Source organism: Candoia aspera, chromosome 4 (assembly GCF_035149785.1).
Source record: "Candoia aspera isolate rCanAsp1 chromosome 4, rCanAsp1.hap2, whole genome shotgun sequence".
Classification (NCBI taxonomy): domain Eukaryota; kingdom Metazoa; phylum Chordata; class Lepidosauria; order Squamata; family Boidae; genus Candoia; species Candoia aspera.
This window is the reverse complement of record NC_086156.1, coordinates 110,261,454-110,288,127: the sequence shown is the minus strand read 5'-3', so window position 1 is coordinate 110,288,127 and position 26,674 is coordinate 110,261,454. Positions and strand designations below refer to the sequence as shown.

General features: G+C 44.0%; 1 protein-coding gene across 1 annotated transcript in view; it reads right to left on the bottom strand.

Moving 5' to 3' along the window:
* Positions 1–25,068, bottom strand: part of LOC134495838 (vigilin-like) — a 61,808-nt gene extending 36,740 nt beyond the window's left edge. Inside the window, exon 1 of the mRNA XM_063301505.1 lies at positions 24,870–25,068. The gene's annotated coding sequence lies outside the window, so the exon portion shown is untranslated. The remainder of the gene's footprint in view (positions 1–24,869) is intronic.
* Between the last annotated feature and the right edge of the window lie 1,606 nt (positions 25,069–26,674).

The window sequence follows — 26,674 nt, the reverse complement described above, 5'->3', positions numbered from 1 at the left end:
CAACTTGTACGCAGAACACATCATGCAACAAGCTGGGCTTGAGGAATCCAAGGCTGGAGTTAAAATCGCTGGAAGAAACATTAACAATCTCAGATATGCAGATGATACCACTTTGATGGCTGAAAGCGAAGAGGAACTGAAGAGCCTTATGATGAAGGTGAAAGAAGAAAGTGCAAAAGCTGGCTTGCAGCTAAACCTCAAAAAAACCAAGATTATGGCAACCAGCTTGATTGATAACTGGCAAATAGAGGGAGAAAATGTAGAAGCAGTGAAAGACTTTGTATTTCTAGGTGCGAAGATTACTGCAGATGCTGACTGCAGTCAGGAAATCAGAAGACGCTTAATCCTTGGGAGAAGAGCAATGACAAATCTCGATAAAATAGTTAAGAGCAGAGACATCACACTGACAACAAAGGTCCGCATAGTTAAAGCAATGGTGTTCCCCGCAGTAACATATGGCTGCGAGAGCTGGACCAGAAGGAAGGCTGAGAGAAGGAAGATCGATGCTTTGGAACTGTGGTGTTGGAGGAAAATTCTGAGAGTGCCTTGGACTGCCAGAAGATCCAACCAGTCCATCCTCCAGGAAATAAAGCCAGACTGCTCACTGGAGGGAGTGATATTAAAGGCAAAACTGAAATACTTTGGCCACATAATGAGAAGACAGGACACCCTGGAGAAGGTGCTGATGCTAGGGAGAGTGGAGGGCCAAAGGAAGAGGGGCCGACCAAGGGCAAGGTGGATGGATGATATTCTAGAGGTGACGGACCCGTCCCTGGGGGAGCTGGGGGTGTTGCCGACCAACAGGAAGCTCTGGCGTGGGCTGGTCCATGAAGTCACGAAGAGTTGGAAGTGACTGAGCGAATAAACAACAAAGCAATATTCCCACCTTTACAATAAGCTGGGTCTCTTCCCTGACCAGACTTCAGGCCCCTTCCTTGCAACAATGCTCTTTTATCATTTCCCACTGCCTTCCAGCTCTTATTAAAGCAAAGCACGACTGAGCTTCCTAGGACCCGAACTATGGTGACGATTTGAGAGAAAGCCTCTTATGGCAACCAGGAACTAATCACGCTTGGCTATCACCTTCCCATCACCGCTGAGTCAAGTGGCAGGGTTGCAGGTGGGGTGGGGGATTCTAAGAGGAAGAACACACACACAGCACACACACTCAGTTCATGGAGACCGTACATTTCTAATCTTGGAATATGCTTAAGTAGAAGCCAGAACTCTCTGTAGGTACTTCAAGTAACTCTTTCTAATCCACATTAAGACAGAAGCAAGAAGAGGGAGGGGAAGAGATTTTTTAAAGAGAAACGTGGGTGGGGGAATATATAGGACATCACACAACGCACGACCACCTGAAATCAACAGTCCAAAGCTAAATGGCCCAACTCTGGGTAAAGCAGAAGTATATTCCGAGAGCTTGGAGGAGGGGCCTACATCTCCAAGGAAATCTCACATCACAAGCACTGACAGCATCAAATCTGCTTCACTTCACTTCGAGAGTTGAGACTGAGGCTGCCCCTGTCACTGAATGGCGTGTGCAATTGGCTTACTAATTTTTCCACAAGGATGTCATGCTTTGGGAATGTGCCTTTCCACAAAACGCATTCATCAGAGTCTACCCTTTGCCACTGCTTTCCAACACCATTCTCTGCTGGGGGGAAAAAAGGGGGAGAGAGCTGACCGTGCATGTCTTGAAACACTGCACATTCAGAAACGCCTTTCATAATTCGTCCTTTACATTCGCAGATCAACACAGAAATAGACTAGAAGGTACTAACTGGTTCGCTCAAGATGAGATATTGACTGGGTTGACTTAACCATAAATAAGCCAGAATTGACTGGGTCCACACAACTAGCTACGACAGGCCCTTAATCTCTGGGGCCACTTGGAGTTTTGAAGTAGCTACGGGAAGGATGTTTGACACGGATGAACTCCTTATTCATAAAACACTGCTCTGGTGGGACAGAACAGTCACCATAAAAAAAAACACATGGACTAACAGGCTTGATGGATACCCACTCTGGGCATACTAGTGCCCCAAAGAATCATACAGGGGGTCATATTCCTAAGTCAAACCCAACAAATCTTATTATGGTGAACCCAGCCACTGAGTTTTATCGGGTTAGTACAAGGTTTCTCAACCAGGGTTCCGTGAAAGGTCAGCAGGGGTTCCCTGGGATATCACGATTTATTTAAAAAATGATTTCAAATTCGGGCAACTTTACATCAAAGAGGCAAGTTTTATTCTTTATTTTTAGTTTAAGAACACTGTTAATGCATATATACAGGCCTACCCATGAAACAAATATAATAATTTTGTAACTTCTGGCCTATATTTGACCCTGAAAAATAGGGGTTTTCAGACCCGAACACTAGGGATGCAGGGGTTCCCCGAGGCCTGAAAAATATTTGAAGGGTTCCTCCAAGGTCAAAAAGTTGAGAAAGACTGGGTTAGAGTCTTGGCTGTGAAGATTTGCCACCATCGCTAATCCATGCCTACCTCTCCCTATTGGTCTGCCTTCCAAGTCAATTCCTATCTTTCCCAGATTCCTCTGGGGCTCTAGACATTCTTCCCAAAGGATAACCCTTTCATTTCTGGGTGGGGTTGCTGGTGAAATAAGGAACAGCTCCATTTTAATCTGCTTGCCACCTGTCCAGTAGTAGCTGGAACGTTCCTTTCCCAGGACAGCTATTCCACTGGAAGAAACCTTGACTTCTCATCCCCTTCCACCTTCAGGTGCACATCGAGCAAGCTGCCATCTTGTCTCCTTGATGCAGCCTGACAGGACTGCAGCCTGTGGCCATCGATAAATAAAGATGAGAGAGAAAAAAGACACAAACATGGGAAGTAGGGAAGGAACAGCCCGGTTCTATGTGCAAGAGAAGGGCAGAGGTCTAGCATCCAAACAGGAGTTTTGACATTTGTAACATCTCGAAAGAACCTGTGGCTTGTAATCAGCATATGCTTCAAGTCCTCAAGGAATGAGAGAGAGGAATTTGAAAGAGAAATCTCTTCCCCCCTCCAGTTTACAAAAATCAGGGCATTATACTCTACAGCAAGACTGAATCTTTGCAAAGCACCAACTCACACTGTTCAGGTAGAGTCATATAGCTACAAGTCACTGCCCATCCTTAACCGGTACTGCCAACACTCAACTCTGGAACCATTCAACTTCTGTTCCCACCAGCAACATTTCCTATAAACATTTTAATCTGATGTTATCTTTTCCTAGAACTCTCAAGGCTTGTAGGCAATCATGTTCTTCAAAAGCTCAGCATGTCTATCTGCTCTCAGCTCATCTAATCAGGGCTGGGACATCAACAGCCAGCCTCCTAGACTTAAGTCATCCAGCAACTTCAAGCTGGCTGGGGAATTCTGGGAGCTGAAGTCCTCACGTCTTAAGGTTGCTGAGGCTGGGAAACACTGCTCCAAAGCACGTTTTTTCAGACAACGTGATGGGGTTCCATGAGAGACTAAGAAAAAAAAAAAAAGTTCACTCGAACGCCGCCAATCTTCTATCATTAGAGCTTTGCCTCTTGATCAGGCGTCCTGGGAATTTTCTTTTTAAACTAACAGCTTCCATGGCCTGAACAGGTTTGAAAGCCCCCATAAGACCAATATACTTAGCAACTGTAAAGGGTTTGATCAATACCAAGAGCAGAAGGATGCCCACTGTCTGTCACAATCTTCATGATCGTTCAGGTGCCAGGTGGAAGCTGTCGTATTCGCCTAAACTTTAACTTAGACCAATCAGCATAGATGAACTTTTCTTTTTTCTCTTTTTAAGTGCACCAGTGAGACTAAGTAATACTTTCCTTTTTTTACACCCTGGTTTGTTATCTTACGATGTTGTGTGTAAGAACTTGACCCATCCTTGGGTAAGATACTGCCCCACTAACAAGGTACTGCTGGCTGATTGCTATCATTCTGGTGAAGGCAGTTCCAAGGGGGATAAACACTAAAGACATGGAAAGGAGTATTTGTACAGTTAGATATACACACTTTTGTCAGTAGTCATCACTGTAGAGAGACATTTTAAACTGCAAGCTAAGGAAGATCCACTTCCTTAAAACTACTAAAATTATAGGTTGCATGTACCATTTCATGCCTTCTATGAAACGGCACATGCAACCTATAATTTTAGTAGGATTATTTCAGGGAGGATTAATTCTAAGAATGTTTTTAAACTAAGTTCAAACCATATTTAAAATAAATCCTATTTAAAATGTATTTCCTTAAAAAAAATATGACGCCCTATTAATTGGGGGCATCACCTCCATCAATCTAATCCAATTTGCATACATGCTAGAAGCGTAGCGGTCAAGTCCCCAACTCCCCATCCAACACAGCCATCCTTAAGAATTCTGGGAGTTGAAATCCACGTGTCTGGAGGGCGTCCAGAGTGGAGAAAGCTGATCTGACCAATTGGTTTGCCATGGTGCACTGGTTGGATGAGGATGGAAGAGCCAGGGTTAAGTCCATCCTCAGCAACAGAATCTCACTGGGCTAGTAATTCCCAGCCCAATCTATCTCACAGGATTACTGTGGAGATAATATGAAGGGATGGCCTTGAGCTTTCTGAAGGAAGAGAGGTTATACATCTAACAAATACATAAATGGACAGAGATCTCTTATTGCCCAATGCCTAACCCTGATTATATTTCCTAAAGTATGCTAATAGGGTAGGATAAAAGGCCCTTAACCTAATTTCAGAGCAATCACTTCAGACCTCTAGCAAGGTAATCTTGATTAGCTTCAGCTTCGTCAATTATCAGCGTGCAGTCACTGACAAGATTATACTCAAGGAAATGTACCTTAACAGGGAAAAAAAGTTACCCATCTCTGTTTGGAACTAATGTTGCCATGAATGCAAGAATTCAAGAGCAAGGCACAGCTTGTGACTCCCCCTCGCCTCTCCCAAAATTAAATACATCAAAAATTTAAGGACATGTTTGGTTTTGCTGCATAGCTAGGAATGCAAAAATAGGGGTTTGGAAAGGAGAGATCAAGCCTACAGGTGGTGAGCAAGGTTGAATTACATTTGGTAGACCCAGAAGATGAGTAAGTTTGGAACAGCGATCACCTCAAATATGCTTCAGGCTCTTTCATACAGACCAGAAACCATCTGATATGGTGAAGGAGTACCTCTATCACCATGTTGGGCACTCTGCAGATGTGTGGATCGACTCCGGTAATTCTTAGCAGCCCTGGTGGCTTTACTGGCTGAAGATTCTGGGAACGGAAGCCCACCCAGCTGGGGGACGTTCAGGCTGAGGATGAATTGCCTATGAGCAATGCTGACCGGAAAACTGGAAATTGCTTTCCAGGCATTTTGAGAGCTACTGAGGCACAAACCATAAGGCATTCTAGGAGTTGAAGTTGATGCCACTGGAGGGATAGGGAAGCCCTGCCTTTCTACAAATGAAGGCATCTATGCTGGGAAGAATGAGGAAGGTTGCATAGGAGTGAGCCCACAGTTTGCTTAGAAAACCTTCTGTTGCGCTTTTTTGCCAGTCTTCCCCAACCCTGAGCAACCCCAAATTTCTTACGGTGTGCTGCTCGCACCTATTACAGAAAGGTCCCATCCGTGTACCGCTGCCAAGTTATTACCCAACTATAGTAACGTGCCATGTGGCAGAAAGTAAGGTGAGAACTGATGCCATGCGGCCTTCTGGCTTAGGCTCACCACTTCTAGTTGCAAGTCCTACAAGGATATGTAGCTCTCAGCATGCTGAACTATCTCCCAACCATAATCTAGATGTATTATGTATTATGTAATTGTGTATTTTGTGCACAATTATTTATGAAACACCCATTTCCCAAAGGATTCAAGCTGGTTTATGGAATCTTGCAATGAAAATAAACATGCAACAATTAAACTTGCATTGACAATTTACTAGCTAGTGAGGGCAACCCAGCACATTCAACAGCCAAAAGCTCTGAGGAGTAATGATGCTTTTAAGGTCTTCTTACAAACCAGGAGTTTGGGGACATTTATCTTGGCAACTGAGAAGGTGTCTCCTGAGCTGCCCCCTACATGGGGGAGGAACCTTCAGCATTCCTTCCCTTAAAGATTGCAGAGGGCAGGCCAAGTCTGGGTGGGATAGAGGGTCCTGAAGACCTTTGCATTAGGTTCATCTATCTTGTCAAGCCATGAAATAATTATGATTTATTGAATACATTCAACTGACTGGGTTTACACAACATTCTATGCCATAATCTAGGGGTGAGCAACCTGGAGCCCCCAACTCCCCTCTGTATGATTCTTGGAGCCCCTCCTGCATACAACTGCTCACACTTGATAGCAGTTTTCTGACGTTTCGAAGTAGAAAACATTTAAAAAGTGTAGTGGAAACCTTAAAATTTAGGGGGAACCCCCCCCCCCAAAACTTGCTTCTAAACTCCATCTCGGTCCGGATGTATAAAGTGGCTTTATGCTTTGCATTACTGTCAGCCTCCTCAAACGTATTAAATAAGGCCCTCAACCACCAAAAGGTTGCCCACTCCCGCCATAAACCCCAGTTTACAAACTCATATTAATGCCTAAGCCAAATTATAGTTTTGCACAATATGTCGATTTAGGTTTGGTCTCATTCCATAAGACCTCTCCTGTTCTTGGCACCCCCAAGGGGACACCGCATTAGCTGGAAAGCCACCTTCATAGATTAGCTGGCACTTCCTACCCTTGACCCTGAGGGACATAAAGAAATCATAGCTACCACTGCCACTCCTCACTTCTTCTTACTGTACTGTTGACACATTTCTGCCCCCCTCTGCAGCACCATATTAAGGGAATTTAGAGCAGCCTACCAAGCAAGCAAGAGTGTTGGTATGGGGAGAAGGTGGCAAACATTGAAAATGGCCCAAGGCTTTTTCCTGGCTGATGCAGAGTGATCAAGCTCAAGGCACTTGATTTTGATAGACGGGAAACAGAAAATCCTTTCCCCAAAGTGTAAAGTATAATGCACACAGCCCTTTCACAACACTCTAAAATTTGCTATTTAAGGCACCTTCCTCATTATATCTAATGGTAGAGTCAACCCTGATAAACACAGGAGGCCTTGCAGCTATTACAACTTGACAATTTTCATCTTTTTTATGTTGATCGTGCTAAATGGCAGCTGCTGAGCACAAAATGGCCCTCCAACTATCCACCAATTCATTTTGCCTCTTTTTAACTTAAAGGTTGTAGCACCCAGCTGATCTTGTGAAGGGAAGCAGGTTGGATCTGGCTAATACTTGGATGGGATGCCTCCAGGAAATCCAAGGTGTATAATATGGCCTGGAAAGCTGGGGAAAAAAAGATGGCATAGTAAGCCGTTTCCATACTGTTAACAAGAAGATATTTATCTTTTTTCCATGCTACCAAAGTAGAACTCGAGCTATGTGCTAACCCCTTTAAAACAGCATGGTTGGTCATTAGTGGCCACGGGCAACCTTTGGGGATGCGACCCAAAGGCCACTCTGGGTGGGTGATAAAAGAGGTGTTTGAGGGTCCATGCCACCGACATGGAAATATCTAGCAGGATGCTTTCCTTTTAGGTAAAATGGACATGAAAATCCAAGCAAAACATGCTCAGCAAACTTATCCCATCATTTGCCTTTCTAACGTATCCTGTAGTCCACATGGCTACAAAAAACAATCAACAGCCTTGGCTAAGGATCCTGCTAACCCCAAGATCTTTCCAAGAATTTGATCTTTCTCAAGACCTTCCCACTGGGCTCTGATTAGGGAAAGGAACTGTGCCCCAGTTGGTGTTAAGCAACTGACAATTGATTTGGACAAAAAGGGGAGGGGCAATAAATCAATTCTCATGCTGCCACAGATCAACATTTTTAGCCAATGCTTGATGTCTGAGAAACTTCCCTGAACCCATCTGTGCAGTGATAGAAGGAAAAAAAAAACAGAGACGCTAACTTCCAGTTGGAATTAATGAGATCCCAGGGCATTTGACCTCGGGTTAGTAATACTGCTATTCATACTGTTTTCCTGAAGAATACAAAGCTCAGAAACTACTTCATAATCTGATGGACGCTAATTGCTGTCTGTACCCTTCTGCTGAGAATGAGGCAATTAGCAACAAAAAGGATTCTCAAAATCCAAACTATGGTGTGCTGCATGACAAGCAGGACAGTTTTAAAAACCACAGAGCATCTGCTACATCTGCACCATCAAACACCTTCTAGAGAACTCAGAAGGGCGTGTTTTCAGATTCATAATACCACCACAAAGCAGATTATGTTTGAGATGGCCTTATCAAGGTTCACTCAGGCTGTTCACAACTGTCTTAAAATTTGGGTTCACCCTACACCATTGTGTGAATCTAGCCATGGTCAGTTTATAAACCAAGGTTGAGGACTTAACAAGTTCTCTAAGTCCAGCCAACTGTGGTTTAGCCAAACCATGATTAAGCAACCAAGGCTTGCTACAATGCCTTGGCCTCAATGAGCTTCTTACCGGAACAGAGACTTGCAGTTCTGTTATCTGAAAGACTAAGAGCTCCTCCTTCAAGGAACACGTGCTACAAAAAGTTTCATGACAATGCACAGAGCTATGGGTAGATCTTCTCCAACGTGATCCACTTCAGAATCAGTGGTGAAAGGTGAAAGGTCCCCTGTGCAAGCACCGAGTCATGTCTGACCCTTTGGGGGGATGCCGCTTTCAGGACGTTTTCTTGGCAGACTATAGAGCGGGGTGGTTTGCCATTGCCTTCCCCAGAATCAGTTGTTGTTGTTTATTCGTTTAGTTGCTTCCGACTCTTCGTGACTTCATGGACCAGCCCACGCCAGAGCTTCCTGTCGGTCATCAACACCCCCAGCTCCCCCAGGGACGAGTCCGTCACCTCTAGAATATCATCCATCCACCTTGCCCTTGGTCGGCCCCTCTTCCTTTGGCCCTCCACTCTCCCCAGCATCAGCATCTTCTCCAGGGTGTCCTGTCTTCTCATTACGTGGCCAAAGTATTGCAGTTTTGCCTTTAATGTCATTCCCTCAAGTGAGCAGTCTGGCTTTATTTCCTGGAGGATGGACTGGTTGGATCTTCTTGCAGTCCAAGGCACTCTCAGAATTTTCCTCCAACACCACAGTTCAAAAGCATCGATCTTCCTTCGCTCAGCCTTCCTTATGGTCCAGCTCTCACAGCCATATGTTACTACGGGGAACACCATTGCTTTAACCTTTGTTGTCAGTGTAGCTGTACTCAAATGCTTACACTGATGCAAGACTATCCTGGTTGTAGGTCAGAGCTGGGGAAACATGTCCTACCAGGTAAGTGTTGATTCAGATCCTAATGAATTAATGAACTAACATGTCTTTTTAATCCAAGAGGAACGGGGGGAAATGAAGGAGGGAAAGGTGGGTGCACATTAAGTATTTGGCCTTATGCTCAAAACTGAAACTAAAGCATGGTTTCAAGGCAGAAATTCACCCAATGGTGAGAGACTGTGGGGAGACTGGGAAAGAAATGGGGGAATCAATCTAAACAATCAAGAGATAGAAGATTTGGCTGACAACTTATTTCATAATTAGCAACTCAGCCCAGGTGGCAGGAAACATGGGAAGAAGTGTTTCAAAGGGACTTCATCTTCATTAACTTACTATAAATGAGGACTAGAAATCTCTCGTGGTCTCCAAGTTTCTGTATTTACCCCAGACAAACGTTAAAGATCCCTTCCTGAAATCAACACAGTTCTTGATTCCTTGATCTTGCCTGTGTGGGGCTTGTCATCCACCTACACATATCACTAATAATTTTTGAACGACACCCTGCCTGAGTTGGGTGTAGCCCCATTATTCTGTTATAGGAAAGATGCCATGACTAAGTTCACCTTAATGACCCTTTCGGCGTTCCTAACTTCAACATACAAGGCTCTGTCCTCCAGGGCAGCGGTTCCCAACCTTTTTGGCGCCAGGGACTGGTTTCGTGGAAGACAATTTTTCCACGGACCGGGTGGTGGTGGTGGTTTCAGGATGATTCAAGCACTTCCTCTTTTTCCTGACCTTTTATTCTTTTTTCTTCGTGCCGTTTGGAGATAGCAGCCAATGGGCTTGCTCTCTCTGACAGGAGGCGGAGCTCAGGCAGTAATGCGAGCGATGGGGAGAGGCTGTAAACACTCAGGCTGTAAATTCGCTCACTCCCCTACCGCTCACCTCCTGCTGTGTGGCCCGGCTCCTAACAGGCCGTGGACCGGTACCAGTACCGGTTTGCGGCCCGGGGGTTGGGGACCCCTGCTCCAGGGCAGCTGCTTCTCCTCCAAGGCATTCTAGGACTTTACCAAACAATTCAACCACTATTTTATTCCCAGATATGGCTACAGGACACAAGGTAGTCTAGCTCAATTTATTCTTCCCCCTTCTTGCACAGGGGGGAAAAAAACCCCCTACCTGAACTGGCGCTGAAAATGCCAAGCTATTCAAACAAAATAGGAGGAGAGAGGGGGATTAGGTATGTTTGCCGCCTTAAATTAGCTATAAAAATAATAAAGGCGGTATGAAGAAAAATCTAAATCTAATCTAAAGTGGAGGGAAAGCACTTGGTAAGAGCACAATCTCTAAGAAAGAGGAATATAAACATTTAACAGACACCCCTGCAGAAAATGTCGTCATAGCACAGAACTCTTTGAATGTGAGAGCAAAGCAAACAGAATCCTGTGACACTTTGGTTGTCCAAAGGCAGGAAAAGCTGGGAAATTGGAATAATAGGTTCAGTATCACACCTGCCACACAACATTTGACGAAGCAAAAAAAAAAAAAAAAAAGGAAGGGGAAGGAACTCAAAACTGACAATTATCAAAATCTGAAGGGAGACCTGAAAATAGTGCACATACCCACAACACAACACAGCCCCATTCAGAATGACACCTAGGTAAAGCTCGGATTCAGGTGGATCTGTAACTTGACCAGCATCATCTGCCAAGTCAGCTGGAGAAGTGAAGTGGTCTATCCATGCCGATAGGCTACGTTTTGCTTGGTTTGTGGTCAGGCCACATGAACCAACTCTTCTTCTTTGTAAACCAGGGCTCGCAGCTTCACTGTAGTGCAACCCTGCCAGTTGAAGCTTAGTCAATAAAACTTAAGCAAGTCACAGCCTGATAGATGGTTCTGATCAATATGTGACTGCCTCCCACCCCTCCAATGAAGGCAACCGCAGGATGTGAGGCTATCTTGGTGATGCTTGCACAGGAAGGCTGCAGGCTCTTGCTGACCAGAGAAGCAGCCTTCCTTAGGTTGCTAGGTGACAGCACACATGCTGTGTTTTCTCCTACTACTGCTAGCCAGAAATGGACAAGGGAGGCACCAGCACATCACCACGATGATACAGGACCTCCTTATTCCTCAGCAACTACTGCCAACCAGCCCTGGCCAAGTATCTGAGCTTGACATTGGGTGTTGAGTCCTTTCACTCTTAGGAGCCATTTAAGCTTGAGGGAGAGGTCACAGGTCCAAAGAGTTCAAAGCAAGAAAACAGGGATTCCATCAGAGTATTGTTATCCCCTGGAATCCTTTGTCTTTCTAAGGATGTTGGCCCTTACAGACAGGGCCTCAACGCTGGAGGAATGCATGTCGAGTCAACGTTTTTGAAGTCCGGTAGAGGAAGAAAGATGTCTAGTGCAAGATGTAACACGTATGCCCAGTATGGAATAGTTTCTCCTTTCCTCAAATATCCAAAGGGGAAGGAACCCAGAATTGAAGCAACTCCTGTCTAAGGAAGATTGAGAAGAAGAAAAACACCTTATTTGCCACTTTCATCATATTCTCAGCTCATCTAAGATGATCCTTCCCATTTTAAAAGTAAATTATTTGGGGGGAAAATTAATCTGGCCTTCTTTGCAGGTAAACAGCATATCAGAAATCAAGGATGCTAAGTAAGAGCAGTTACCAGCACAGTCAGGACAGGAAAAAAAAATAAAGCCTCCCACAATGTATAATTTATAGAGTTTACTGCTACACAATAAAATCCTGGCCAATGCCCTACAGATATACTAAACTATGGCTGTGTTTACAGAACACCACATGATTAGCAATCCATAATGGCTGTTCTCACAATGCACTAAGCCACAATGATGGTGAAAAGGACCTTACTGGCTGTGTTTACACAATTTATGAAGTCAAAGCAAAGCACATGATGGCCTGATTCACACAACAGGCCAAGAGATAATGGGACATGTTTGGTTCTACCTTAGCCACTCCATTTGCAAACACAACCCTAGGAAGGAGGCAATGGCAGACCACTTCTGAAATCTTGCCAAGAAAACTGCAGGGATTTGTCCAGGCAGTTGCCAGGAGTCAACACTGACTTGAAGACACACACGCGCGCGCACACACACACACACACACACCAGCTTGAGGGATTGCAGCAAGGGGCTGTTATCTATTCAGCAGTCCTTACGGGCTTGCAAGAAAAAGCTGGTAGGTTAAGTGGCAAACAGAATCTAGACCACAATTTTTATGGCTGGAACAAAGGACTGAAGCTCAGATACTGTTTTCCAGGACTTCACTTATGATTGCAACATCAGGAGCATTTAATTGGGCTCTGTGGGTCTCAGAGACTCAGGCAAGTACAGCTACTAAAAGCAGCTTCTATTTTCATAATCATTGGTGGCTGGCCTTTCCCACTTGAGTTGAAATGCAGAGCATTCAGAGGCAAGAGAGAGACCTGTGCATGGAACAGAGAGCAGGGCAGGGAATAAATATTTATGATACCTCAAACACTTGCCCACAGATATACAATCACACCCTTGCAATTGGCCTACAGTCAACGCACCGGTTGTGTATGGTAACAAAAATGAAAGTATGCTTCCCTCCTGTGAGCAAGCATGGACTAAAAGCTGGCCAAATTCACCCCTCTGTTGAGCCACGTGACAAAGCTATTAAAAAATGCCCGGTTTGTCACCATGGTTGAAGCCAAAGTCTTGCTCCATGCAGGCTCTGCTCTGTGTCTGGCAGAACCTGCATGGAACAGGGCTTAAAACCACCTCTAGGTGCCATCTTGAGTTTAGTGATTGAAACAAGGCAGGACAATTAAAAGCATCAAAAGTTCAGGAATTCTACATGCAAAGTATACCTTCTCTGTCTCATCCACAATTTCTTTAACCCTGATTTCCTGGATGAGGTGTGACTGGTCGGGGGCAAACAAGCCTTGAAACCATTGCTCACAAGCCACAATGGTTGGGTTCACAGAACTGCCTCAACCAAAACCAACACTCGCGGTATTATAACTTAGCACAATGTGCAAACTCAGCCCTACGCACACGCCTACTGCCTGCAGCATACTGTACAGTAAGAGTCAAAGAAAGAAACTCTTCTAAACTGGGACAAGAATGCCTCCTTCAGCCTTCCCTTTGGACAACCTATAGATGGGAATGTGAGCACACGCATATTATAGCTAATAATCTATCTTGGGGTCTCAGAATTAGAAGGGCCACTGAGGTCATAAAGTCCTACGCCCTGTTCAGTGCAGGAATCCAAATTGAGGAAATACGGTTTTATATTCCAGATGAGCTGCAGAATAAGCCCCATCAACATCAGCCAACATTGTATCGGACTGGAAGATGGTGGGCTAAACTTTTAATTACCAGCATGCAGAATGAACTTCTGAATCAGCCAAAATCACCCTGCGCATGTCACATCAGACCATGGTTTGGTGAATAGTGTGTATACTGACAGTAGTGCTTTCTAAGAGCTCTTGGAAGACTTGACAGCCCAACCAGAAAACACTGTAGATGTCCAGAATTGATTACAGTGTGCCACCTTCTCGAAGATGCTATTAATTTACATTTTCTACCCTCAGCAGATCTAATCTGGTGACACATTTACCACGCGCGGCTTATTTCTTTTAAATCACCTGAGTGCTTCTCTCAAGCATTTGACATTTAAACAAATATTTTCACTGAATTTGGTTTGGCAGGCAAGTGAAAGCACACAATATTTTTACCTCGCACAAGCAAAAGTTTTACTTGTACAAGAATTGTACAAGCTCAGAATTCCAGTAGCAGCACCAGAAATACGCAACTAGCATTACAGAAATCCATCAAATGTTGCCTGTCAAAAATCTAAAAAAAAAAATAAAAAGGTGGTGAGATGAAGGGAACAGAAAATAGGAAGTTACAAAGAGATGGGAGTGATGAGTAAATAAGCAGTAGAAAGCTATTGCTGAGTGTCTTTCCATTCTTAAAAAAAAAAATGCTAGATTTTGTAGTCAAATCTTGATTCATTCTGCCATACAAACAGATACTGCTACACAACCAAAGTTTATCACCATGGGTTTACAGCTCGTACGGATGATAGTTGAAAGGCAAGATACAACTTATATCAGGGATGGGCAACTTATGGAGTCACATGCCCTCCTTTGCAAATTGCAGGGAGCAGATAGCACAAAATTCTGCTGTGGATTACATATTCCATCCAAAAAGAATTACAGGTAGTCCTCACTTAATGACCATTCGTTTAGTGATGGTTCAGACTTACAACAGTGTTGAAAAAACAACTTACAACCAGTGCTCACACTTACGACCATCACAGCGTCACGTAATCACGATTTGGGCGCTTGGCAACAGGATCACATTTATAACCATTGCAGCATCCCATGGTCATATGACTGCCATTTTCGACTTTCCCAGCCAGCTTCTGGCAAGCAAAATCAGGGGGGAACCACGTGATGCGCTTAACGACCAGTTTGCTTAACGATCATGGTGATTTGCTTAGTGACTGCTGCAAAAAAGGTCATAAAATTGGGTTGGATTTGCCTAATGACCGCTTCGCTTAGCAACTGAAATTCCGGTCTCAGTTGTGATCATTAAGTGAGGACTGCTTGTAAAACATTAGAGCAACCCTTACCACCACCACCACCACCACTACCACCCCCAAAGCCCAAGATGAGTAAAAAATAATGTATGGCTACAAACACTGTGCTCTTGGGAAATAGCACATTTTATAAAGCAAGCACAGCCCCTGACTTGGGCCACAATTTATCAAATTATACTGTGGAATTCTAGGGCTCCTCAGAAGTTCACCAAGGTTTTCTTAAGGAATGTCAGGTGCTGCTTGATAAGCATCCCTGAGAAAGGCAGTTTGTGCTCCTCATTTGTAGTGCAACCCTCTGGGAATGGGATGATGGATAGGATCAACCACAAGGATGCCTTTTAGATGAGTAAAGTGCCTGTAAATAGGACACACTCCCCCAAATCTTCTACCAGATGCCAAAGTTGCAAAGCAGATCTGTGGAAGTCCCGTCTTCCTTTAATAGATAGAAGCTTCTCTTAATCAGGCTAGAAAGCTCTAGAACTCACTTTCTGGGAAAAGCTGCCCCAGAAGCTAACATCATGAAGTTTTTTCCTAGAAAGTCACCACTTATAGGAAAAAGATTGGATTTCCTGGTCATTTCCGATGTTCTTGCTTCCTATTCTTTTTTCATATTCATGCAACTATTGAAAGCCCCGTGCAACCTGGATGCCCTCTAGCTATGTGGCTTCAACCCCCAGAATTCTCAGCAATGGGCCATATTGGCAGAAGAAGTCTGGGAACTGAAGTCACATTTCTGGAGGTATCCAATTTGGGGAAACACTAGAATCCATTCATATCACATGGTGTGTCTGGGTAGACCTCTTGGGCCTCACAGTTAAAAATTAACTTGGAGTCAAAGGATTCCAACTTAACTCATAGCCTTAATGTAGTCTATGTGGACATAAAGTTTGCCAAGCCTCATTTCTTAATCACTTTCAGAAATTGTTTCTTAACTGCTTTTTAGCTGTTAGGAACCTTTGCAACGGCAAGTTTTAGAGCACTGGATGAGTTTCCTTCAATCCTTAGTGAAAGAAGTTTTAAATACAAGTTTAAGGACTTAACTTTTTTCTTGTGGAATGAACAGCAAAAGGGGGATTAGAATGTTGATTTTGGAAAGTTACAAAGGACTAACGTTCAAATGGATTTAAAATAAGATTTTGGAATTAATGACAAGAATCCTTCCCATGGGAAAATGCTGTTGTTTTGAAGTCTTAAAAAAACATGATAAGATAGGACTTGTAAGGTTGGACAGAGGGAACTAGAAGGAACTAAAGGTTATAATTAAAGGAAAAGAACACTTACATTCAACTTACTAATACTGAATGAAGCAAAATATTTTAACAATGGATATATTGAAGGATATTTTTGAACAGTGGACCCAGAGGTTAATTTTAAGGGTGTCTGCCTCTATAGATGGACTGTGTTTAAAAGATGTTATAGAAGAGAAACAAGACTGAGACTGATCTGAAAGTAGATTTAAAAATGACAGGCTACAAGAATTATATGGAAAAAGATGCTACACTGGATATACAAATGAAACCGGCTGATGTCTTAATAATTAAAAGGGACATACAAATAGCAAACTGAGAGAGTGACTGGGATAATTTTCCTATATTGGATTTACAGAAGAAGCTTGTCAAAACTTTGAAGACAGGACAAAGAAAAAAATGAAAAGAAATCAAGTTCTAGGACAGTATTTGAAGGAACTGAAGATCAATATTGTTAAAAGTAAGAAGAAGGAATATTAAATTGCTTTATTTGATCAAGGTTAAAATAGTATGTTGTTATCTCTGGTAACCCTTAACAGACTTTTGTTGACCAGGATTGAACTACGAGGCTTTAATTATAGATAAGAGATGGGATCTGGGAAGAAAAGATCATTTGTTGTATTTTAAGAGAAGGTGATAAGTAACTAAAATTGTTTATACTAGTTGTGATGAAGGGGGGACTCATTTATTTATATATTTATTTTCTTTACTATTTTTTATTTTTCTTTCTTTTCTATTTTTCTTTCTATTCTTTTATTGTTTTAGTTTGTATTAGTTCTTATCTTTTTAATTGTAATGCTTAACAAAATCACTATACAAATATATGTATAATTTAATTAATGTGAAACTAATTAATAATTAACCATTTCTAAAGTGGCTTAAGGACAATGGCCGTGGAGCTCTAAAAATAGAACAGGTTATACATTCTAGGGCACAGCCAGATTTCCTGTGAGCTCTCTTTGGGAAGAATAATAAGAAAAGGAAAACTCTCATTTCAATCAAGCACAACTCTGTACTGTATGGTTACATATCCATTGTGTATAACAGGGTAGAAGTGGCTTTCCATTGCTGTCACCCATGATTCATAAAAACAAGCAAAACAGAACTGGGATCTCCTGGTGGCCTGTTATCCTAGCTCTATCCAGGTCTGATCCTCCTTACTTCTTCAAGGTCAGCCAAGGTCAGCTAAGCAGAAGCAGGAAAACTCTCCCAGAAAACAGAACACCAGAAAGACCTGCTATTAAATACCCTTTCAGTCTTGGCGTCTCAAAATGTAAAGCTTAGATATCAAACTAAATCAGCTGCTCCCAACCTGGTCCCCCCTCTCCCATGGCTTAGTCCCAATGGCGAAGCTAACGGAGGATGATGGAAATTGCAGTCTTCCCCTGGAGGGCAATGGGCATAGCAGGGTGCAATTGTTGGACTCATTGAATCACTCCGACTGCAGGGAGGACTTAGGATTTTTTATTGCTCCCCAACCTACAAATAGTAGCTTATGAGGAAAAATTCTTGCCCAGCTGTCTCTCCGTTCTTTATTTTTCTACGTAGAGAGGAAGCTATTCACATACAAACCGATTCCAACCTCAAACAGCTTTCCTCCAACCTAATGAGTTATTAAGTGCATTCTACTACCTCAGGATCTATTTATTAAAGCAATTTATACCCCACCCTTCCACAACTCCCAGGGTGACTTGCTGTAAAATAAAACTACCATATAGATGCACAGGTATTAACACCCCAGAGTTGAAAAGAATGGCACGAAAGTAGGCAGGTGAAATGGAACAAAACTGGAAGCCTGTTTGCAGAAATAAAACAAGTCAGATAAAAAGCCTGTAAAAACAATGCAACATTATCTAGACTTGTGACCAGAATGGTTTTAGGGTTATGAGAACCCATGGTAGTTTCCCCCAACTTGACAGTCTGCAAATATCCTAGACTGCAGTGCCCATAGTTCCAGCCACAGTAGGCTGACCATATTTCCTTGAGACAAAAATGGGACATCAGGATGGCAAAATGGGGCAGGGCTGGGCAACGGGCTGGATCAGCAGGCAGGAACTTCTCTGGTTTTCTCGGGCTGGGAATCTTCGGATTCCTTCGTTTGCGAGAGGCAAGGCTGGGCTGGAAAGTCTAGTGAACGGTTGTCCCCAACAAGCCATTCCTCCTCTGCCTGTGCTTTTATGTTCTTTTCTTCCCACCGTTTCAAGGCAGGAGCTGATCGGCTCACCCTTTGATCACCACCTATCAGCTGATCCTGTTTTTTTCTTTTTAGGTTTCCCGCCGGGTTGAGCTCTGCGGCTTTTTTCCTGCTGTTTCTGCTGAGCTCCCCCTCCTTCCACTCCAAGTCAGACTGCATTCTGACAGGTTTTTGGGAACTTTCAAATTTTTAAGTAAGGTTTTTAAGAAAACGGGACAAAATGGACATTTATATTAAAATGACGGGACGGTCTGGAACTGTTAAAAAAAACAGGACTGTCCCGTTCAAAACGGGATGTATGGTCAGCCTAAGCCACAGGGCATATCCCTTAGAGTTCTCCAAAAGTGATTAGAAAAGCATTTTTAAATACAATAAGGGGGGAAATTAAATACATCGCTGGTTACTAATCCTATTAATTGTAGTTAATTGTAATGAAGTCTCGGTGAAATCAGTTCTATTTTTTTAAATAGTTTTTAAACAATCCATTTTCAAACAAATATACATAAAATAAAAATTCTGGATTTTGTCCCACCCCATGAACCTTTGGACTGCACCCTTGAGCACACAAGTCACAAGCTATGCATGCACCTCTCCCATAAACAGATGGCCACGGCTGAGGTTTGAAGATGACACTGGACATCTGAAAGGCACCATACGGGGAGGCCTGATCAAGCAACTCATCTCAACCTCACTGTGCTGCACATGTTGACATGCCATTTATACAAGCCAAACAAGGATGGACAGAGATTTGGATGCAGAAGCGGTTTTTGGACTCCATCAAATATTCTGCACCTGGGCTTAAGACTATTGGCAGGATGCATGTCCACAATGGGCTAATATGATACCAGCACTGATCTGGCAGGCCTGAATGCAGTCAGAGGCATCTAATGACTGGCATTGCCAAAATCAGAATTCTACATTAACTGCTCATGAGCAAAGCCTTGTTGAGTCTGCCAACTGGTTTATGCTTTCTCCAAAGACAGTTGTCCTACTCCATTCATTAACTAGAGAAAGAAATACAATATTCCATTGCAGGTTTGTGCACACAGCTGCTTTGGTATGAATTCAAGTCCTACTGTTTCCCTCTTGTGCTGGCCTCATGCTGTGGGATACCACATGGAGGAACAATAGCCATTCCACATATCCTTCCGTTGAGGGAACAGAATCTAAAGTTGCTTCAGGAGGAAACCCCACCCAACCCCTCAGTTTTCATCCACATAAATGCAAAACCTTAAATGCAAATGCAAAAGCTTAAAATCAGTCAAGAACTTTGCATCTGGGGAAGAGCTTCTCTGAAGACTGAAATGAACATTCTAAAAACCAGGCTATAAAGTACAATCCAAGTTCTACAGCATGTGTAACAGATGCAGCTCCAAATGCAGTGGGTTCAGCTTGGATATACTTTACATCTTTGTTTCTATTCACATTACACCATACAGCAGAGGAACACACCTTTCTTTTGGGACCCCAGGGCCACCTTTGGCATGGAAGAGGACTGCACGCCAAAGTGGGAGGAGTAGAATTTAGTAGTGGGAGAAGGTAAAAGGTAAAGGTAAAGATTTCCCTTGACATTAAGTCCAGTCATGTCCGACTCTAGGGGGCGGTGCTCATCTCTGTTTCAAAGCCGAAGAGCTGGCGTTTGTCCGTAGACACTTCCGTGGTCATGTGGCCGGCATGACTAAATGGAACGCCATTACCTGCCTGCCGAAGCGGTACCTATTAATCTACTCACGTTTGCATGTTTTCGAACTGCTAGGTTGGCAGGAGCTGGGACTAGCAACGGGAGCTCACCCCGTCACGCGGATTCGAACCGCCCACCTTCCGATCGGCAAGCTCAGCAGCTCATTGGTTTAACCCGCAGCACCACTGCTTCCCTTTTTAAAACTAAATTTACATAATTTAAATTTAATTAAAATCAAAGTGAATAAGATTACTCTGAATGTTTAACAGTTTTTGCTTCCTAGTATGTTAAAAATTATAATTTGGCAGCTACTGGGAAAGGATCCTGAAGGGGATATGCCGTTTGCCCTAATTTTTATACAGTGGGTTTGCAGAGAAACTGTAGTCAAAGGGGTTCTCCTTATCTTAGTCCATCTAACTGACTATGATCTATTCCAGATTTCTACATCATAGCATCCTAGAAATGGATAGGAGTGAAGCTCCAGCATTCCCAGTTTACATGGTTGGAACCTGATTCCCTGCAGGGCAATTTATCAGCCTGTATAGGACATCAAGTCAGGAAAGATGGGGTTATGTTGATCAATGGCAGGTAGATCTTTCCAGTTCACTCATCCTTGATCCAGCTTTACCAGCCCAATCAAGGGTCTTCATAAAAAGAAGGCACTTTACTATTGAGCCCACTGCTCATTCTCAATCTACAAAGGAAGCTTTTTTCATCTTTGAAACTCCCATCTTGCTATCTTTGTGAATACCCAACACAACGGGCGTAAGATACAGAAACAAAGACAGCAAAGTAACTAGGAAACTGTATTATCAGTTTTGGGGAGAAGACTACCTGAAGTAGATCAAGCCCTAAGCTTCTGTGTGCAGGGCATAGCCAATGCTTAGATAGTTGGACATTGCCACAATCAAGGTTCTAAGAGAAGAGATTCCCACCTCGTCTACAAAGGAATGCTTGACAAGTTCCCTGTCCAAAGGTGGATGGCTGTTCCACCTCAGGAAAGCATGACCCAGATTCTATTATGTTGCCATGACCAAAGGGAAAATTCAAGAACAGGTGCCAAGGTTCCAATTTGTCTTGCAGACAACACCTTGCTAATTCTATTTCCAAAATACACACTTCTGCGGTACTTCAATCATAGCTCCTTGAGATGCACAGGGTTACAAGTCCCTTGACCGCCAGTCTCCAACATCTGGAGACATATACCAAGGCTAGAGAAGGCTACTTAAGTGACTACAGACTCTCAACATTATTGATTTACCCCAAAACACAGACCGTCTTTGCAATTCTCTCCCATGCGGAGAATTCCCCCCTCCCTTATCCTGACTGAGCGTCATTCTTTTTGCTTGTTTTTCCACCTCCGTACCTCCAGGGAGAAGTCTTCTGCCTCCAGCCACCCATTAGACTAAGTTGGCACATTTCCAATTCGAACATCTCCCTTACCTCTGCCTTTCCTCTTTGTCCCCCAGGCACAAAAAAAAAAAAAAACAGGGAGGGAATCATGACATGGCGAAGAATGCCACTGAATAAAAGCTCACAGCATAATTCCTAACCAGCAGAAGCAGACAGCCCCTAAGAACATCCTGGGACATTTTTGAGTCTCTTGGCATTTCTCTGTAAGCAAGAACTTCACTGGTCTCTACTTTAGAGCTATCAGCTCCACTCCTGTTTTACAATAACTAATGGTGGATCCAGAAACCTTGATTTATTTATTTATTTGATTTCTATAGCCACCCTTCTCAGCAAATGACTCAGAGCGGCTTACAACAATAAAAACTATAAAACAATTAAAACAATTTCAATTAAAACAATTAAATTACAGAATAAATATACATGGCCACCAAGTAAGCAGTGCATAGATGTTAATACAACCAAGAAACAGGACCATTCATACATTCGGGGCCTCAGACCAGGGCACATAACCAGGTCTTCATGGCCTTACGAAAGGCCAACAGGGTCGGGGACACCCTGATCTCTATAGGGAGAATATTCCAGAGGGCAGGAGCTATGGCTGAGTAGGCACGCCTTCTAGTCCCCGCCGACCACCATTCCTTGGCTGATGGGACCTGCAGCATGCCCAACCTACCAGATTGAATTGGAAGGGCAGAAACAACTGGGAGAAGACGGTCCCTTAGGTAACCCAGTCTTAATCTTAATCTTCAAGAGAGCTTGAAACTTCCTTTCTGCTTCTAAATCACATTCTGAGTAACAACAATTTCCTATCAGGCAAGCAGCAGCATTCTGGACAGACACGGAAGATCTGTTTCTCCACCCGCAGAGAACATAACAGAATCATTAGTGTGTATAACTGGGTGAGGCCTGGGTTCAAAAGCTTACTCAGCCATGACACTTCTTTTGGATCTACTTCATAAGACTGTCGGGAAGATAATATGACAATGATCGGCAGAGTTCTGCAGGTCCCCTTGAAGGTAAAGACATACAGGAAATTAAAAAAGCAATCTATATGTAGCAAGAAAAAGTAGCTGGACTGTTTACTTTCAGGAATTGAGGATAAACTAAAACCGTCCCTTCGGAACTCTTTGGAGAAACTGCTATGCAACCTGAAACCAAGTGGCACCTGATGAAGCCTAATTTGAATGTCTGCAGATTACCTCCCACATTCCATCAAGTTGGTAACTAAATGTGAACTCCTGCAGCTTCAACCTCAGCTGTTTTTTTCCTTTCCTCCCTCTTCGTGGATCTCTTCTTGTTCACTATCTTGCCCAGTGCAGAATTCAAAGGGACTTGAAGGAAACTCCACTACTTCAGTATCTTAACTAGGCTGACAGAGATGTGATCCTAATATTTGTTTTGAAAGAGGCTATAAGCAATTCATATTACACAGTAACTAATGTGGAATCCTTAAGAATGCAATGCGGGATCTAAGAAATATGGCTGATATTAAATATAGTTAAAGACTTAACGCTGACAGTAGGCGAACAACAAGGGGCTGGGGAGGATAATTCTCGTACTGGTTACCTGCATGGGTAAAACTAACCTGGGAATGTCTTTGAGAGCATTTGATTTCTTGAGAACTTGGTCATTTCCAGCTGTTTCGTTCGCTCCTTAGCCATCAAGTACAATTGTAGCCAAAGCCTAGATTTTATTTCCACATACATTGGTTTTCATCCTAGAGTACCTAGGAACTCCAGTGGTTTTATTTATGTTTTTAATATTTTTTAATGGTTTAAGGCTTTGTTTTTTAATTGTTTTGTTTCTGTTGTATGCCACCCAGAGTCACATTGTGCAATGGGCAGCTATATAAATTTGGTAAATAAACCACTTCCATCAGCGCAAGACATTTGGATAGAGCAGTATTTAAAAGTGGAATTAGAACTCCTGCCTCAGAAAAGGAGTGGAATAAAACGGGAAGCCGTTGCTTGACCTCCCTCAGATCTTCCTGAGGGACATCTTGACCTGAATATAAATAGCTGCCCACAGACTTACCCAACATGGCGCTTCCAATGATCTACTCTCTGCAGTTTAGATTAAGACATTAAGATTAAAGCTAGATATATTAAAAACAATTATTGGTTTTAAATGGTGTGATTTTCAGGCCACAACAATAATATTCCATTATTCCACATCAACAACCATGCTGGCTAAAATTATTGGGAGTTGACAGCCAGGATGACTAGAATAACCTAGAAGACTGGAGAATAGTAAGCACTACCTTGGGTGGGTTGAAACCACCTTTGGAAAGTTGTTGTGACCTATCTCACAAGACTACTGCAGACATGTAAGGCAGCTGCCACATTAGGAACTAACAGCAACATCCCTTCCCCCTGTGCTTTCTGCAAAACACTTTTTCTCTAGAGTCTAGACCTTACCAAAAAAAGAAAAGCGGGAGACGTTGCCACCTCAATGGAAAGGGACGTTCTGAAAAAAGACCCAAGGTTGCAAACACCACATTCATGTTCTCATTTGAACCTTGCTCTCCATCATGCTTCCCACCACCACTCCCAGAATTCTTAGCCAGCAGGACTAGGGAATTCTGGGAGCTGCAGTTCCAGCATACCCAGAGGATCCCAGATTTATTCTCTATTCAGATTTCCCTTTATTCTATTTTCTCTTTGAACCAAAACACCCACAACTTCAGTCCCCTTCACCCGCAGCCTCTCTCTTCCCCCCTTAATCCATTGTCTCCTCCCAAAGCCATTCCTTTGACTTCATTCCTTACTTTAATGCAAAATTCAGGCCCCCCTCCCCTTGATCAACCACTCCCCTCTTTGTGGCCCTCTTCCTTTCCTTCCCCCTAGCCTCCCCCTGCACTCCTTCTGCTGAAGGATCTCGGTTCCAAATGGGGTACAACATCCAACCCTGCCATCTTGGACTGAGGACAGGCAATCACCCCATTCACTTTGCACCCCAGTGCAGTTCCCCCATCTTGTAGCCCTCCCTGCTTCCAACAGCCACCTGGTCCCGAAGATTTCTCCTTTGCCCTTTTGGAGAACCAAAGAAGGGGAACTCTGGGTTCTCATTTAACCATCTCCTGGAGAGGAAAAAAAGCAGCACTGCTTTTTAGCCAAACCTTAGCCAAGACCCCCCATCCCCCCAATATTACCTTCTCATTGGTGGTCTTCACTCTGAGCAGCCTTAGAGACATCCCTCCCTTGGACCCAGCCCCTCAGGCTCTGCCCCACCGTCCCCAGTCGGGCTGCTGCACCTGCTCCAGCTTCCCCAGAGGGATTACAGCTCCCATCCTTCACGCCAGCGTCATTGCAGCCGTCTACCTGCCCAAGCTACAACTCTCATCATCCCCGCAGAGGGACGGGACTACACCTCCCGTTCACACAGGAGCCCGAGTCCCAGGTGGGGCAGAAACGACTGCCCAGTCTCTCCACGGGCCGGGGCCTGCTACTCAGGCTGAGCAGGGGCGCCGGGCCAGGCGTCGAGCAGTAGCCGGGCCGAGCCTGCAGCCCTCCGTCGAGCCTCACCTGCGCTGCGGCGGCGGGTCTTGCCGCGGGGAGCTCAGCGTGGCGGTGGCGGCGGCGGCAGCGGCCGCCGCTGGGGCCCGGAGGAAAGGAAGCCGCGAGGGGGCGGCGGCGGCAGTGGCAGCTCCTCCACCGCCGGCGCTGTCGCCGCTTTCGCTGCTGCCACTGCACTTGCCGCAACCTCCGCCCCCTGCCGCTGCCCAGCGCCGACTGACAAGCCCGCGCGCGGACTCGCCTCCTTTCTCCCCTGCCCGCCCCGACCGCTCGCGCGGGACACGCCCTCTTCGCCTGCCCACGCCCCTTCCCCGGCTCCGGCCAATCAGCGTCCCGAGCAAAGCCAACTCCACCCACTCGATCCCCGGGGCTCAGCAGCACCGCGCAGGCGCCGGTCCAAAGGGTGGAATAAACATTCACGCCCCGGGCGGGGCCGCGCGCTCCGTCTCTTCCTCACGTCCTTAGGGAGGGGGAAGAGAAAAGCCTTCACTTCCGGTATTGTTTGGAACGCTGCCATGTGCGGGGCAAAAAGCGTGCGTAGAAAAAGGAGCGGTAACGCATCACACAGGATCAGCCTGTAAGGACGAGGGTCAGAAAGTACAAAGATAATAGGGGCATATAGGAAATGCTTTTTTTTAAAGTGGGGGATACAAATAGCTATCTCCCAGCATGCCTATCGGGTTTCATCCTACGTCTATTCATTAGTATGTGCAATGGAGAACCGGAAGTAAAAGGGTTAAATATATTATTTAAGCTTTGACCCTTTGGATTGCTCTGCAATCATTCACTAGCTGGTATGAGATCTTTTGATCAGTTCCTTGTGCAGAAAAAGTGGCTTCCTTGGAAGAGCGAACACTTTCAACTAATTTATTCTGCAGGCTTTATTTTAAGAAGGCTCTCACTCGCTGAACGTATGGGAGGAAATGTATCTGTGATTTATGAGAATGAAAGCTGGGTTGCAAAAGTTTGGATCTGAATGGGTTCATATATCATGCTAAGCTTGGAGTGGTGGGTGAACTCAGGATGGTTTGTACATTTCTATGGTGGTCTGTTGTGCAAACCCTGCTAATTGTGATTTATAACAAACCATAGTTTAACACAATGTGTGAAACCAACTTCTCTCTGTTCAATGCATGCCCCCATCTGTAGCCTTTATAAAATCAAGTACATAAGCCAACTTTTCAAAACCAATGCCATTTTATTTGTTGTCTGAAAAGATTGGACAAGTTTGCTGCTCAGGAATAACACTGTAAAAAGAATACACTAATTTAATGACATCTTTATCTAAATGGAGGATGACGTGGAAGATTGATGATGATGACCCCAAACTCAAAAAGAAAATGGGGGAAAAGAAGAAAAGAAATCCTGAAACTGGCAGGGTTTCTCAGCCAGGGTTCCATGGAAGCCTAGGGTTCCGTGAGAGATCACGATTTATTTGAAAAATTATTTATAATTCAGGCAACTTCACATTAAAGAGGTAAGTTTCATTCTTTAGTTTCGGAACACTGTTAATGCATATATACAGGCCTACCCATGGAATGAACATAATTTTGTAACTTCTGGCCTCTATTTGAGCCTGAATGTACAGGGGTTCCCCAAGGCCTGAAAAAGATTTCAAGGGTTCCTCCGGGGTCAAAAGGGTGAGAAAGGCTGGTTTAGGGGGGCAGGGGGGTCAAAATGGGAATGCTTCTGTCTCCCAGAAGCAGCTCCAGTTTCTCCAGTGCTCCTCCTCTGCTCCTTTTCCCCTCTGTAGTTTTGAAGGGACTTCAACCTTTATGTCAGCCAAAAACAAACAGGCAAACAAATAAAGAGAT